This window comes from Octopus sinensis, linkage group LG9 (genome assembly GCF_006345805.1).
Source record: "Octopus sinensis linkage group LG9, ASM634580v1, whole genome shotgun sequence".
Lineage (NCBI taxonomy): Eukaryota > Metazoa > Mollusca > Cephalopoda > Octopoda > Octopodidae > Octopus > Octopus sinensis.
The window spans coordinates 84,013,145-84,031,376 of record NC_043005.1 but is presented as its reverse complement, the minus strand read 5'-3'; the positions used below and the strand labels follow the sequence as shown (position 1 = coordinate 84,031,376).

Here is an 18,232-nt window from a genome sequence, read left to right as displayed (position 1 = left end):
AAACTTATAATTTAAAAATTTGGAATTAAAATTAAGCTAAACTAAAATTAGACTAAAACCAAGTTAAAAATTAACTAAAAATTTATTGTTACAAGGAAGGGCATCCAGCCATAGAAAACTTGCCGATCAGATTGGGACCTGGTAAGCCCCACCTCCCACGGCTTACCAGTTTTCAGGCAAACCCTCTAACCCATGGCAGCATGGAAAGTGGACGTTAAATGTTGATGATGGTAATGATGATGATAATGATGATGATGATGACAATGGTGATGATGATGATGATGATGATGGTATATATATATATGTATGCATGTGTGTATATACATATTATAGATGGATGGATATGTATGTATGTATATATAGAGATGTGCACATGTGTGAGCTGAATAAAGTTTACTAATTTAAGCCTTTAGCATTTAAACCAGCCATATCCACCTCAAACTGGCAAGATCAGACCTCTCACACCTACCCTATAATGTCATTCTAAAAATTTACAATTACAAATCAAAATCAAATTCGATGACTGGCATCTGTGCTAGCAGGGTGCAAAGAGCACCATACGAGTGTGATCGTTGACAGAACAGCTAACCTGCTTCCATGCCAGTGGCACATAAAAGGCACCATTCGAGTGTGATCGTTACCAGTGTCGCCTTACTGGCACTTGTGCCTGTGCTAATAGGGTACTAAGAGCACCATCCAAGCGTGATTGTTGCCAGTGCGGCTAAGTGGTCCATGCCGGTGGCACGTAAAAGGCACCATTCAAGCATGTTTGTTACCAGCATCACCTTACTGGCACCTGTACCGGTGGCATGTGCAAAAAGATTCAAGTGAGGTCGTTGCCAGTACCACCTGACTGGCCCCACTACACTCTTGGAGTGGTTGGTGTTAGGAAGGGCATCCAGCTATAGAAACTCTGCCAGATCAAGATTGGAGCCTAATGCAGCCATCTGGTTTGCCAGCCCTCAGTAAAAATCGTCCAACCCATGCTAGCATGGAAAGCGGACGTTAAACGATGATGATCATCATCATGATCATGAAAATCTGAAATAATGAATGATTAATTCAAAGCAATATGAAGAAATATGGATTATAGTTGACAGAGCTATTTGAATGGAAGTTAAAGAACAGAAACAGGTTTACTGAGCGACGAAACCCAATATGGAAAATAGAATTAAATTTATAACAAAATATGTTTTAACTCAGATTTTAAGTTACATTTCATGGTTTGTTCAACCATTGTACTGAATGAATACAGCATTGGATGAAACACTTAAATTCCTCATATATTATACAAATGGCCATTGTCATGTGTTAGAAGTAATCTGAGAATCTACATCTGTGAGGTTCCTCTTGGAAACACAAGCCTGGACAAATCTTTCCTCAATTCTTCTCTCTCTCTCTGTCAGCCATGATTTCAAACAAAAAGGCATAGTTAATACAGCTTAATACCAGTGTCATTCCAGGGATTGCTGTCAGAACACAAAAAGTTGGACGAGATAAGGCAAGATGTCTTATTTGACACTCTAACATCTTTCCTCTGTTTATCACACCCCACAAAAAACAAAAAGCAATGTTGAGATTGGCAGGATTAGAACTCAGAGTATGCAGAATTAAAATGAATACTATGAGGAGGAATTCATCCTATCTGACCTGCTGATGACTGCCAAATTGTCTCATATACTTCCCAACCATGTCGTTCTGGGTTCAATCCCACAGTATGGCATCTTGGGCAAGTGTCTTTTACTAAAGCCTTGGGCCGACCAAAGCCTTGTGAATGGATTTGGTAGACGGAAACTGAAAGAAGCTTATTGTCATCATCATTGTCATCATTTAATGTCCATTTTCCATACTGGCATTGGTTGCACAGTTTAACAGGAGCTGGCATATAGTAGAAGACACTTAAGGCGGCGAGCTGACAGAAACGTTAGCACACCGGGTGAAATGCTTAGCAGTATTTCATCTGCCACTTCGTTCCGAGTTCAAATTCCACCGAGGTCGACTTTGCCTTTCATCCTTTCAGAGTCGATAAATTAAGTACCAGTTACACACTGGGGTCGATATAATCGACTTAATTCGTTTGTCTGTCCTTGTTTGTCCTCTCTGTGCTTAGCCCCTTGCGGGTAGTAAAGAAATGGGTATTTCGTCTACCGCTATGTTCTGAGTTCGAATTCCACCGAGGTCGACTTTGCCTTTCATCCTTTCGGGGTCGATAAATTAAGTACCAGTTACACACTGGGGTCGATATAATCGACTTAATCCGTTTGTCTGTCCTTGTTTGTCCTCTCTGTGTTTAGCCCCTTGTGGGTAGTAAAGAAATAGGTATTTCATCAGCCAATACGTTCTGAGTTAAAATTCCGCCAAGGTCGACTTTGCCTTTCATCCTTTTGGGGTCGATAAATTAAGTACCTGTTATGCACTGAGGTCAATGTAATTGACTTAATCCATTTGTCTCCTCTGTGTGTAGCCCCTTGTGGGCAGTAAAGAAATAAGAAGACACTTGCCCAATGTACTATACAGTGGGACTGAACCTGGAACCATGTGCCTGGGAGCATCTGTGTGAATCGTTTTTATGCAAATTCACCCCAAGATTGGCCCCTGGCTTCTACCAAATACCAAACTCATGGCACATAAACACATTACCACACACCTTTTCCTTTCCAGTTTTTTTTCTTTTTTTCTTTTTTTTCCCCACCTGAGCCAGCACTGTTCTAGTAATCATCATTCTGCAACAAATCAAAGAAGAATGGCAACTGGGAGAATTCCTCCAGGAAATACCAAAGAGATATGTTTTTGCTAACATCTTCGTGCATGAATGAGCCAAGGAGTTTCAAAGTATGACTTAAAAGACTCCATTAGATTATTAAAGTAAACTGAATCTGTAAAAATAACAACAACAACAACGATGATAATAATAATAATAATAATAATAATAATAATAATAATAATAGTAGTAGTAATAATTACAATAATAATAATACAACTACCATAACAACAAAAATAACAATAACAATAATAATAACAACAACAATAATAACAACAACAACAATGATAATAATTATAATATAACTACAATAACAACAAAAATAACTGTAATAATAATAATAATGATAATAATAATAACAACAATAATAATGGATTCAAATTTTTGGCACAAGACCAGCTATTTCTAAAAAGATGAGATTTGTTGATTACATTGACCCCTAGTATTTATAGTGCGGGGCTTAGTTTATGCAGAATTCACGTGCGTGTGTGTGTGTGTGTGTGTGTGTGTGTGCACGCATACATGTGTATGTATATGTATATATACAGGGATCAGATATCTATGTATGTATGTCAATATATTTGTAGATCTATATGTGTGTACACATGTATATTTATGTGTGCGTGCGTGTGTGTGTGTGTGTCTATATGTTCATAATCTACTAGCAGTATCGCCCGGCGTTGCTTGGGTTTGTAAGGGAAATAACTATATAAGCATTTTTAGAGAGTTACTTCCCTTATAGATGCCAATTCGGGCTTTCTTAGCCATTTCTGTTTTGGTGTCTTCAAGCCATGAAGTCGTTGTTCTAAAAGAACGCTGGTCTCCTTGACAACGCATTACGACGTTGATTTCCTTAAACTCCCTTCCCCACAGCTTCACGAGGGAGGGAAGAAGGGGGAGAAGCAAACACAGGTGCAGGTGTTTGAGCGTGGACGCCAACTCCGCCGCCATCGACACACGAAAAATTATGCATTAAAATGGAATAAAAAATGATGTTAAATTATTTTTAAAATCGTAGACTCATCGTAGACGCGCGCTAATAGCCAGACGGGCTCGATATTAATCACGACTATAAGATACCCGAATTTGGTTAAACTGCACCGCAAAATGTGGGAGGAGTTAGGAATCTAAATCGTAGGAGACAGACACTCACACAACTACAGTTTTATATATATAGATGTGTATGCATGTATGTGCATATATGTTTATTTATGTATGAATCTATGTAGATATATTCATATATATTATATTTATACATGTATGCATGTCTATCTATATGTATGTATGTATGTATATGAATATATATGTGTATGTATGTATTTTAGTAGGTATAATAATAATAATGAAATTTTTGTATACAGTGCTCTGGTGCACCACAATGTGTGTGTTTGTGTGTATGTATGTATGTATGCATGTATATGAATATATATGTGCATGAATGCATTTCAGTAGGATGTATGTGTTTGTATGCGTGACCCCAGACATGACTTGCCAAATTTGCATGAACAGAAATCTTGAGAGCATCCTCAAGTTGGGTCATGCACTCAAGCACTACTTATATGAAGAAAACACCACTGTACCATGCCTCACTCCATTAAATATGAGTGGCTCTCAAATACAGCTCTACTTCATATGCTTGGCTTCACTGTCATCAAAGATTTCTCGTGACAAAAATGCATCCATCGCGGAGTGGTTGGCGTTAGGAAGGGCATCCAGCTGTAGAAACACTGCCAGATCAGACTGGAGCCTGGTGCAGCCCCTGGCTTCCCAGACCCCGGTCAAACCGTCCAACCCGTGCTAGGGTGGAAAACGGATGTTAAACGATGATGATGATGATGATGAATACAGCTAGGATTGCATCACAAAGACTAGCCCTTCTCTTTAGGGTCAGAAGAGGCAATCTTTCAGAGAAAGTATATCAAATTACAGCGATAAAAATTTTTCATGGAAATTGCCAAACAAATACTTTCAATTTTGATATACTTTCTCTGAAAGATCACTGCCTGAAGATATTTCAACCCCTAACAACTGCTGACATTCTACAGGACTCAAATGAGACCCACATTATGGTATTGTGGAGGCACATGGCCTAGTGGTTAGGGCAGCGGACTCGCGGTCGAGGGATCGCGGGTTTGAATCTCAGACCAGGTGATGTGTGTGTTTATGAGCGAAACACCTGAGCTCCACACGGCTCCGGCAGAAGGTAATGGCTCTTTCGCCACAACTTTCTCTCACTCTTTCCTCCTGCATCTTGAAGCTCACCTGCGACAGACTGGCATCCCGTCCAGGTGGGGAACCTATATGCCAAGGAAACCTGGGAAACCAGCCCTTATGAGCCAGGCATGGCTCGAGAAGGAACAAACAACAGTAAGGTATTGCTCCCAGCTCTGGGACAGTGTTACGGCTACATACACTGACAACCTTGAATGCATCCAGAGAAGGGTCACACAGCTGATTTGGAAATGCACTTAATTCTCCTAATTCCACATGACCCTTTCCAGTTATTCATTCCTGGCATTGCTATTTCCTGTCTTCATTACAGAAAACAGCAGAAAGCAGCTTCATGATGGTTCCTATCATCATTGATGGTAGCATATTGTTGTTGTATGTAGAACACCAGGATGGAAGTTCCATACTTGCTTATGCCAGCAAAAATATTCTACCAGACATGACTTGCAGTAATGACAGAATATCCTTAAGCAAAACATAGCTTCAACACCAGTGACAATTGGCAGCATCACAGCATCCTCCACCACTTTCATACTCAGCCCCACCCATACGATGGAAGCACATTGTACACCATTCTCAGGAGAAATCACAGCATGACTGGCTGCATTCTTCGTATGTTCTGTAACAACTTCCTTTGCTCTGCTTCTCACCCCACTCCCCATCACCACCACCATGCTACCCATGCACATCAACTTCCTAAATCTCACCAATTTTTGTCACACAATTTTATTCTTCAATCTGCTGGTTTTTCCCTCTGGTTTGTAATATCACTGCTGCCCTTGTTTGTGGCGCTGTGAATCATGTGAGTGCGTTCATGGTGACCCAGCAGTCCTGGTGCACTGATTTTGTGAATTGATGTCATTGAATCAGATTGCATGTGTGTGTATATATATTATGTGTGCATGCATGTATGATGCATGCATGCATGTATGATGCATGCATGTATGGTGAATGTGTGTAGATCTGTATCTATACATATATGTATGTATATATATATAATATATATATATATATATATATATTATATATATATATATATATATATAATATATATATATATATATATATATATATATATATATATATATAATGTACATTTATATAAACACACACATGTATATAATATATATAATGATATATATATATCTTTTTTAGAAAAACATAAATCCAGAGAAGCACACTCTAAGAAAGAGCAGTCTATATTTTCATCTGGTGGAGGCTGGTTTATGGGATTACTATGGGTTTGGGCCCCTGAAACTTAAGCTGTTACAGTACTGGGTTCATGCTCTAGATGGAGATGATGGGAGCTTCAGTATTATGCAATAGCATCCAGTTAAGCATCTTGAGTTGGTATAGATTTCAATCCCAAAATTAAGTGCTAGACCTTTCAGGATCTACTATATATACACAGGCAAGTCAAAAGTAAAAACAAAAGCCCTTTATGGATAGGAAACCCAGGGTAACCCCATAAACTGACCTTCACCAGATAAAAAAAATATATATATATATAATAATAGTTGAAATTTACAGAAAAACAAAAGATGAAGACAAGTGTATAAACATTATTTACTTTATTTACATTTGACGGATATTTGTCCTCATCTTGTTTGTTGTTAACACAACGTTTCAACTGATATACCCTCCAGCCTTTATCAGGTGTCTTGGAGAAATTTTGAACCTGGGTTCTCATTCTTAAGGTATTTTTCGACGTTGTTGTTGTTGTTGTTATTATTATTATAATTATTATTATTATTATTCAGGTCACTGCCTGGAATCGAAATTGGAACCTTGGGCTAGTAGTTCGATTCCAGGCAGTGACCTAAATAATAATAATAATAATAATAATAATAATAAGAAGAAGAAGAAGAAGAAGAAGAAGAAGAAGAGCAGCAGCAGCAACGTCGTCGTCGTCATCGTCATCATCATCATCTCATCATCATCATCATCATCATCACCATCATCATCATCATCATCTAAAAAATACCTTAGGAACGAGCACTCAGGTTCGAAATTTTCCCAAGACACCTGATGAAAGCTGGAGGGCATATCAGCTGAAACGTGTTAATCACAAACAAGATGAGGACAAATATCCGTATAATGTAAATAATGTACATAATTCCTCATCTCTTAAATATGGAAGTGTATAAACAACAAGCAGGTGTGTTAGTTTGATGCTTGGGAAGGTGAGAAAGTCTCTGACGTTTGAACCTACGCTCTTCAACAGAAAGGAACACGAGGAAATAAACACAGAGAGAATAAATATATATACCAGAGTAAGCACAAGTTCAAAAATTGTTCTTGAATATCGGAGGTAGAGTAATATGCTTTATTAATAAAGCTGCAAAGACATCATAAAAATTCTTACTCTGAGTTTCACATTTCTGTTCATCAGACAGTTTTGTTTGAGAATACATACATATTACTCTCTTTTACTTGTTTCAGTCATTTGACTGCGGCCATGCTGGAGCACCGCCTTTAGTCGAGCAAATCGACCCCGGGACTTATTCTTTGTAAGCCTAGTACATATTCTATCGGTCTTTTTTGCCGAACCGCTAAGTGACGGGGACATAAACACACCAGCATCGGTTGTCAAGCAATGCTAGGGGGACAAACACAGACACACAAACACACACACACACACACACACATATGTATATATATATACGACAGGCTTCTTTCAGTTTCCGTCTACCAAATCCACTCACAAGGCATTGGTCAGCCCGAGGCTATAGCAGAAGACACTTGTCCAAGATGCCACGCAGTGGGACTGAACCCGGAACCATGTGGTTGGTTAGCAAACTACTTACCACACAGCCACTCCTGCGCCATATATATATCATCATCATCATCATCATTTAATGTCCATTTTCCATGCTGGCATGGGTTGGATGGTTTGGAGAGTCAGCGGCTGCACTAGGCTCCATTCTGATCTGGTAATGTTTCTACAGCTGGATGCGAAACACTCCAAGAATGTAGTGGGTGCTTTTTACATGCAACCGGCACAGGAGCAAGTCATGCAGGACAGGCATCAATCACTTTTATGGATAGTGCTTTTTACATGCCACCAGCACAGGGGCCAGTCAGGGGCTACTGGCATCAGCCACATTCAGATGGTGCTTTTTATGTGCCACGGGCATGAGAGCCAATAATATATATACACACACAGACACACAATTGCATATATTTTATGTATGCATGTATATATCATCTAAACTATACAAATGATTATATACAAAACAACATTATGTATGTGTAAGTGTAAATTTGTATGTATACATGATTGTGCATGTATAAATGTGTGCATTGATGTTTATCTATATACATGTATATATATATGTATATGTATGTGTTTTATGTACATATGAGCTAGTGTGTATAATGCAACTTCGACTACATTTTCCAATGTGCTCACCAACATTTTTAAAGACAATATCATGTAATCCAAGAGACTTAACTGCTATTTCTAGCAGCCTAAGAAATTATTTAGTAGATACCCTTTATTTATTGTTATGGTAATTGTTGATTAGGTCCAGATCAGTTTTGATGATGTAGATCTCTGATAAAGGACACCCAGGCAGTGACCATTCTATCTTTTTACTTTTCAAATCTGATGTATCTAAGTGTATATTATTGAATATATCAGTGCCTTTCAACTTGGTTTCAGCCAAGGGTTGTGGCCATACTGGAGCACTGCCATTTGCATGATTGTTAGTTTATTTCAAACTCACTTTCCCATCCATCCGTCTCTGGATCTGATTCTGGTGAAGCAGTGAGCTGGACAGGACTGCCCTTCTTTGAATTTCTTGCCACAGTGTGGATTTGCCTGGTGTCTCTGAGAAAAACTTGTCTAAATGTTCTTTGAACACATCTGCAACTATGCTTCATAAATCTCTGAGTTTTGGGGGTATTTTTTTTGTTTATGGCTATGTATTGAAAAGCTATGGGGCCTTGAAACTTAAGCTGTTACAGTAATGGATCTTTGATCTAGATAAAGGGTTACCAAACTTTTTTCATGGTGGGCCAAATAAATGAGAGAATGATGAGTGCAGGCCACATAATCATTTTGTTCACTACAATACAGTGAATACACAAAAAATAAAGACAACCATCATATTCATTTACCAGAAAGTTATTAAAGAAGGTGATGTTAGCAATGAGATAGTTATATCACATCCAGTGCACACATATCCGAATCTCACAAACTAAGCAGCAAAAAAGGTTAGTGAGATTTGTGAAACTGGTGCTTAGCTTTTAAGATATCATCAATATTTGTTTTGGAATTGCTGCATCCAATCAAGAGAATAGCTTTCAAATGTTCATCAGTCGACCTCGTTCAATGTGCCGACTTCACTTTCTTCATTTTTGAAAATATTTGCTCACAGACATAGGAATGGATGAGGACAGCTGTGTGAAAAAGTGCTATACCCTAGCGGTTGAGGGGACCTATGGAAGAGGTAGACCCAGGAAGACCTGGGATGAGGTGGTGATGCACAACCTTCGAACATTAGGCCTCACCGAGGCAATGACTAGTAACCGAGACCTTTAGAAAGATGTTGTGCTTCAGAAGGCCCGGCAAGCCAATTGAGACTGTAACTCATTGCAGGTGCTTACACAAAGAGTACAGTGCAGCAGTGGGCCGGATGAACTGACCTCGTGGGCTGGATCCGGCCTGCAGGCTATAATTTGGTGACCCCTGCTCTAAATAGAGAGGATAGGAGCTTCAGTATTATGCAGTAGCATCCAGTTAAGAGTTGGTATAGATTTCAATCCCAAAATTAAGTGCTAGACCTTCCAGGATCTACCATATATTCTTTTATTCTTTTACCTGTTTCAGTCATTTGACTGCAGCCATGCTGGAGCAACGCCTTTAGTTGAACAAATTGACCCCAGAACTTATTCTTCATAACCCTAGTACTTATTCTATCGATCTCTTTTGCTGAACCACTAATTTATGGGTATGTAAACACACCAACATTGGTTGTCAAGCGATGGCAGGGGACAAACACAGACACACAAACATATACATATATATATATATAAACACGATGGGCTTCTTTCAGTTTCTGTCTATCAAATCCACTCACAAGGCTTTGGTTGGCCTAAGGCTATAGTAGAAGGCACTTGCCATGCAGTGGGACTGAACCCAGAACCATGTGGTTGGAAAGCAAAGTTCTTACCACACAGCCAGTCAAAGTAAAAACAAAAATAAAAACAAACAACAAAAATCCAAAAGATATACATACACACAGTGAATATATCAGTGAATATTTTCATCACTTTGAGACCGCAACCTGTTCACTGACAAAATTCCGTGCAGCATGGTTTTTGTGTGTTTCTTAAATGGCTTATAAACACCTTCCATGCTGCAATTGTTATATATATATAGGCGCAGAGTGGCTGTGTGGTAAGTAGCTTGTTTACCAACCACATGGTTCCGGGTTCAGTCCCACTGCGTGGCACCTTGAGCAAGTGTCTTCTACTATAGACTCGGGCCGCCCAAAGCCTTGTGAGTAGATTTAGTAGACGGAAACTGAAAGAAACCCATCGTATATATGTATATGTATATGTATATATATATATATGTATGTGTGTGTATATGTTTGTGTGTTTGTGTTCGTCCCCCCCAACATCGCTTGGCAACCGATGCTGGTGTGTTTACGTCCCTGTAACTTAGCGGTTCGGCAAAAGAGACCGATAGAATAAGTACTAGGCTTACAAAGAATAAGTCCTGGGATCGATTTGCTCGACTAAAGGTGGTGCTCAAGCATGGCCACAATCAAATGACTGAAACAAGTAAAAGAATAAAAGAATATATATGTATGTATATATATATATATATGCTTATGTATGTATGTATGTATGTATATATGTATGTATGTATATATATCATCATCATCATATATATATATGCATATAAAACATAAAGTTATGAGGTTTGAGAGGTGAATATGTATTTATTTAACCGTGAGGTTAAATAAATATATATTCATCTGTCCTACCTCCTGGCATCGTGTTCTTTTTATTCTCCTCAGTGAATAATTTTATTGCCCAGGTTTTGGGAATTTTCAAATACACAGATACTTCATACTATCCAACTTTGTAATTAATAACTGCATGAACTGTGGACTGATAATTGAATCCGTGAAAGGAGCATACTGTGATAGCCACACGATTCTTTTAATCCACATTTTAAACTACTCATATAACGCAGAGTAGATGAAACAGGTACAACTAAAGAAGGGGAATATTCCTTATGTTGTATGCCTCGTTATATATATATATATATATATATATACATAATAATAATATTAGGGAATAAATCCAAACTTACAGGGAAAAATTAGATTTAGGATTAAATCTAATTTTACAGTATATATATATATATATATATATATATATATATACAAATAAATAAATATATAATTTAAAAAATAATAAAAATAATAATAATATATATATGTATATAAATTTATAAGTATAAATTAATATTTAAAAAATTTTTTTTAATTTTAACTTTAAATTTAATTGATTTAAATTTTGAATTTTATATTTCATATATTTTGTATATTACATTAATTAATTTTATTTCTATGTTTTGGTTTATGTTTTTCACTGTTTGATTTGCCTAATAGTGGTTTTATCTCTAATTTAATATATATATATATATATATATATATGTATTTGTATATATGCATATATGGGTACAGGGCGTCACCAACTGTGTAAACAACATGAAATATGCATACAAACGAGTTAAATATGCAAACAACAAGAGAAAAAAAATAGAAAACAGGACAACTAAACACAGAGAAACAACCCTTCATCAGTTGTCAGCTGTCTGTCTACTCCTCATTTCGAGCATTCAACGACAATACGAGTCTTCAAAGACAGTTGCTCCCATAAATTCTAAAATAAAATTTAGGATTTATGGAGGGTGAAAGTTGAGAACAAAACCATGACAATGGAGACATACATGAAAACCGAACGAAAACAAAACATGGAGAGTCGTTGGACCAGAACAAGAGGAAAATGGATATTGTTGTTGTCGTCATTTCCTCCATCCCTGAACTTTCAATTACATATCGAATATTTGGCTGCTTTTTTTTATGGGGAGGTTAACCCCTTACCCGGCAGAAACGAATATATGCGTTTTGACCGAAATCGTTTTTTTCTATCTCTGGCGAGTTAACTCGTCAAAAGATAGACTCGCCAAAATCGACAGCAAACGAGTTCCTTCGTCTAAAAATGGGTTAACTCGTTTCTGCCCAAAGCGGTAATTTAAAATCAATATTATTGAATTAAAATTCATAATAAATAAGGTTTGAAATATACCTCGAAATCACCATTCAAAACATAGTAAAATAAAACAATTAAAAAATATGTCTGAAAAAATACATTTATTTTCAAAATAATTGTTGGTTAAGGGGTTAATGATCATAAATTGAAAATGAGAAATTATTTTAAGCAATCAGTACATTTTGAAGAAAAATATAAAAAAAAAAAGAATTTGTTGGAAGGGAAGAGATAAAAATTTTCTCTTTTTTAAAACTATGGAATCCTGAACAACAACAAAAAAATTGAAAAAAGGTTTTTAAAAATTAAAAACAAAAAAATATATTGGAAAAGAGACAGATTAAAAATTTGAAAATTATTTTACTTTTTCTTCTGTCCATAATCTTCCTATTTTTCAACATGGAGTCCCCTGCAAAAAAATTTCTTTGAAAAGAAGTTAAAAACCAAAATATTGGTGGCACTGAGCTGGAGAGCAAAATCAAAAATTTGAAAATCTCTTTTTTTTGTTTTTTTTAAGTTTTGAGAGATGGAAAACAGGAATCCAAGGAAATTTTTGTGAAAAAAGTGGGGAAGGGGTTCTAATTCCAACATGTCCTCCTGGACATGTTGGAAAATAATCTCATTATTTCTGTCAAACTGTAATCATATAATGAAATAACATAGAATTTGATACACACACACACTCTCTCTCTCTCTATATATATATATATATATATATATATATATATACTCTTTACTTGTTTCAGTCATTTGACTGCGGCCATGCTGGAGCACCGCCTTTAGTCGAGCAACTCGACCCCGGGACTTATTCTTTGTAAGCCCAGTACTTATTCTATCGGTCTCTTTTTGCCGAACACACCAGCATTGGTTGTCAAGCAATGCTAGGGGGACAGACACAGACACACAAACATACACGCACACACACATATATATATATATATACATATATACGACGGGCTTCTTTCAGATTCCGTCTACCAAATCCCTCACAAGGCTTTGGTCGGCCCGAGGCTATAGTAGAAGACACTTGCCGAAGGTGCTACGCAGTGGGACTGAACCCGGAACCATGTGGTTGGTAGGCAAGCTACTTACCACACAGCCACTCCTAAAGTATGATATAATTAATGAAGTACATTATATACCCAGCTGGAAATTTTAGTTACATCCTTTAAGTATTATTTTGTGATGTGCAAACTGATACCATGAGTTTACTGTCAGATATACTCATTGGGTTATTTTTGTATTATCTGAAACAGAATACCCGCATATCGATTAATCCCCAAATATTGAATATTGACTTTTATCAGATACTTTGTATATTTATAGATAAATATACAAATATATGATAAATAAGACCCCAAAGTAAGATATGGAGATGCATATAACACTGCAGGGTTACACCTGAATGATTTGGAAATTTGTTTTCCCAAATCATTTATCTCTTTTATATATATATATATCATATATATATATATACATCTTACATATATATATATATATATATATATATATATATATATGACAAGAAATAATTTTTGCCTCTTTTTATAGAGACAAAAAAAGTTTATACAACTACAAAAAAGAAGTGCTCAAATGAGATTGAGACAGAGATAAAAAAAAAAGACATTGATATAATAAAAAAAATCTTTTTTAATCGATTGATATTTTACTTAGATTTTTAGTCGCATGACACACTTTAGATTTTTTAGTAGATTGTATACACGTTCTTGATAAGCTGTTCTATATATTTGCATTTTTATTGCATATATATTTTTACCTTCTGTATTTTTTATGTATGTATTCTTTATATGTTTAAGAGCCATGGTAATATTTATATATGATCAAATGTATTGAAGCGTGGTGTTATGTAGAGTCGTTGACTCGAATTTGATGTTTGTTCTCTTATCAATGTATATACATATATATATATATATTATATATATATATATATTATATATATATATGACAAGAAATAATTTTTGCCTCTTTTTATAGAGACAAAAAAAGTTTATACAACTACAAAAAAGAAGTGCTCAAATGAGATTGAGACAGAGATAAAAAAAAAAGACATTGATATAATAAAAAAAATCTTTTTTAATCGATTGATATTTTACTTAGATTTTTAGTCGCATGACACACTTTAGATTTTTTAGTAGATTGTATACACGTTCTTGATAAGCTGTTCTATATATTTGCATTTTTATTGCATATAATTTTTACCTTCTGTATTTTTTATGTATGTATTCTTTATATGTTTAAGAGCCATGGTAATATTTATATATGATCAAATGTATTGAAGCGTGGTGTTATGTAGAGTCGTTGACTCGAATTTGATGTTTGTTCTCTTATCAAGTATATACATATATATATATATATATATATATATATATCACAATCAAGGAACGGCCATAATAGGCCATTCACCCACTAGAAATAACAGCCAAAAAGCTTCAACCGCAAAATAACATTAATTCTGTAAACCAGGAGAAAATTAAAAAAACATTTTTAATTTTTTTTAATTTTTTTAATTTTCTCCTGGTTTACAGAATTAATGTTATTTTGCGGTGAAGCTTTTTGGCTGTTGTATTCTAGTGGGTGAATGGCCTATTATGGCCGTTCCTTGATTGTGATATTGAACTTAAAAATGGTTTATGACTATTTAATTTTTTCCCACTAGGCCGCTGGGGGCAAAGAATTCTACAAAATTTTTTGCCTCCCTATATTGATTAATTATATATATATATATATATATATATAATTATAAATCACTCATAGAGTCGTTTTGACTTCTATTTCTAGCATACAAATACTTTTCCCTAGTGCCTTTCATTATAATTATATATCATATATAATTATAGACTTTAATTTTTATCTCTATTTTAATGCATGCTACCCACTGATATTATTATTATTTTATAATAATATCCTTTATATATATATGTGTGTGTGTGTGTGTATAAATCAAAATAAGATAAAGGATATCCTGTTGCTTATTTTGATTTTATTCACCTTATTTTGAATTGTACGGATAATACCGCACTAATTTTTGGTGCTTCAACTTAGGTACCTAATTCAACTGAATCTCGATTATATATACATACACACGCACATACATTTACAGTCACATATAGGCATATGCACCAAGACACGTTTGCACACACACATATATGCATATACACCAACACACATACATGCATATACTTATGCACAAACATGTGTATACACACCAACATGCACATTTACATTTACATACGCACACAACACAAACATTTACGCACATTAACCCATCCACACGCCTTTATATATTCACACACTCAAACACACACATAAACACATACACGCACATAATATAAATAAATATGCTCTTACATATTTTCTTCCACCCGTGTCATTTACAGCCGCTAATTTAAATGCAGTCATATTTTAATTACTACTACAAATCATTCTTATTATTACAGCTAAAATGTCACGAGAGAATGTTTTATACCGAGCTAAATATCTAAATAGCATTTAGATCGCTACCATCACCCCCTCCCCCACAAGGCTCGGTTCCCAAACACAGGACGAGTGTGTTCAGAATGGTTTCGTCGCTGTACGTGCATCTCGGACAGGACCATGTCTGTAGAGGATTATTTCGAACCACCTCCTATAGCACTATCAGACGAGGGATTTCTGGAAATTATCCGTGGCTTCCAGCTTAAAAGTCCTCTGGAACCGTGGGACGCTTTCCTCTCCCACTTATATTACCTACGACTCTATTAGGTCCAGTGTGTCCCCTGTCTTTTCCAACTTAAGATAGGGGATTCCGCTCTGTTGCACACATTCAGGCTAGGCTTTGGTTTAAGGATATCTTCCGCCCTCCCATATACCAGTCCCGGAAGCTCTGAAGCAAGTCATGGCTCCCTGTTGAATAGATAAATGAAAACAATAATACGTTATGCTCGATATAATAATATAATGAAATTAATTGTATACAGTGCTCAGGTGCACCACAACGGAGGAAAAAATAAAAAGACTAAACGATCGTGGCTGGAACGTCTTTTATGGTAGAACTGATGAATTAAAATCGACTTGAGGCGACACAACAACAACAAAAGTTGCAAAAGCTTCCCCATGTCGTTTGTGGATGTTGTTTCGATTTTCAGCCCACCTCATATCTCTTTTGACGAAGGGCGCTTTTCGATTACTGTTAGTCTTTCAGTTTTAATATTTTCTTCTTCTTCATAATAAACAAATAATATTCATTAAAACAGCAACGAATAACCTTTCTTATTTATCCCGCATATTATGCTATACTAGAGGGAGCTTCTACACGGTCACCTGCTAAAAATAGAAGCAAAATTTCAAATTATTCCTACTGTCTTTTTTTTTTTTTTGATATGGATAAATACTATATTTGAAAAAAATTACTATTACACCCGTCTTGTGAGACGGGTGTAATAGTTAGTACTATCAAAAAGGGCGCGGAATCGGGGTGGGGGAAGATATAAAATGATAAATTCTTGGGACAAAAAATTCTTTCAGAGAAAGAAACAACCACCCCACTACCTCGCCCTTTTCGTTCTCCATGAAATAATCAAAACGATTCTGAAAGTCCTCCGACTAAAGATTTACACTGGTCTAGCGAGACTGGTGCAATAGTTAAAAAAAAAAAGAAAAAAATTACCAAAGAATAAAATGATAAAATAAACGGTGAGATTGGTCACAGTTAGAATGATTTCTCATTCTAGGCCTGCTCGATCAAAATTGACCTGGGGTTAAACAACACACCACCATCAATACTATTACAACTCTTTTCAGAATTGCAGAAACCTTCGGGTGTTTTGAGAACTAGAAACCATACTACATTAAAAATTGCCGCTAATTATACAAACTGTATGAGAATCTTGATAACTGTTTATATTATTTAAATACTTCCGGCATCCACCTAGCTAGTTCCTCCCATTCTTTGAGAATAGCAATTCACTAATTGAGTCTACTCTAGTAATTCTTTATTTCCTCCTCTCCCTCCTCCTCGATTTCCTTTCTCTCACCCCTTCTCTCTCTCTCTCTCTCTCTCTCTCTCTCGTTCGCTCTATCGCACACATTCTCACTCACTTTTTCTCTCTCTCTCTCTTTCTCTCTCACTCCAAGACAATAACACATTTTACGTTAAATGGAACCCGCGGCCGGAAACCCTGCAAGCCAGGCCAACAGAAGCATCAACACCAGCAGCAGAAACAGAAAGAAAAGCAAAAAGAAACGAAGGCTGACGCAAAAGTCATTACATATTATTCTACACGCACCCGTTTGTTATTGTTAGTAGAAGAAGAAAGAAAGGAAGGAAGAATAAAAAGAGGAAAAAAAGACGGCGATAGAATGAAGAATTGTTTTACAAGACGGATTTATATTCTACAAAAGATGCGAAAAAATTACGACGAGGATGCGATATTCTTCAGCTGGTGAACAACAGCAGTTCTGGCCATTGTTATTGTCATTTACCATCATGTCTCTACCAATGCGTGTGTGTATATATTTATACTTTTATATGTGAATCTATTTATACGTACATGTATATAATAGTATACACACACTCAGTGTTTCTCAATATGCAACTTCTAAGATTCACTTAACTTCGGCTTTTGGCAAAAGGTAAGGATAACTTAATTATCGCTTGTTAACCGTTTATTTACAAAATTTAATTGGGTGTCAATATAAATACATAGAAATGTATAAATATACACATTCGAATAATGTGATCGCGCATGTATTGTTGTTGTTTAAGCTAAATCGGTCACCCTTAATCGAACTTTGCATTGGGTCAAATACATTCCACCTGTGACCATCCCATCTTTTTATTTATTTGTTTTATTACATTAATTTTGTTTATTTCGGTCGTTGTGTCTCTCAGACTACATTATTTCATGCATCCTTTTATCGGATCTTTTATTCTTTTCGATTATTTTTGTT

General features: G+C 35.9%; 1 protein-coding gene across 3 annotated transcripts in view; it reads left to right on the top strand.

Moving 5' to 3' along the window:
* Positions 1–18,232, top strand: part of LOC115215655 (heparan sulfate glucosamine 3-O-sulfotransferase 5-like) — an 87,618-nt gene that overhangs the window by 43,681 nt on the left and 25,705 nt on the right. Inside the window, exon 1 of one of the 3 annotated variants that reach the window (XM_036506066.1) lies at positions 16,781–17,786. The exons of 1 other annotated variant lie outside the window; for it this stretch is intronic. The gene's annotated coding sequence lies outside the window, so the exon portion shown is untranslated. Of the gene's footprint in view, positions 1–16,780; positions 17,915–18,232 lie in introns of those variants that run through there. One more of the 3 variants, XM_029784912.2, reaches the window with a different exon arrangement.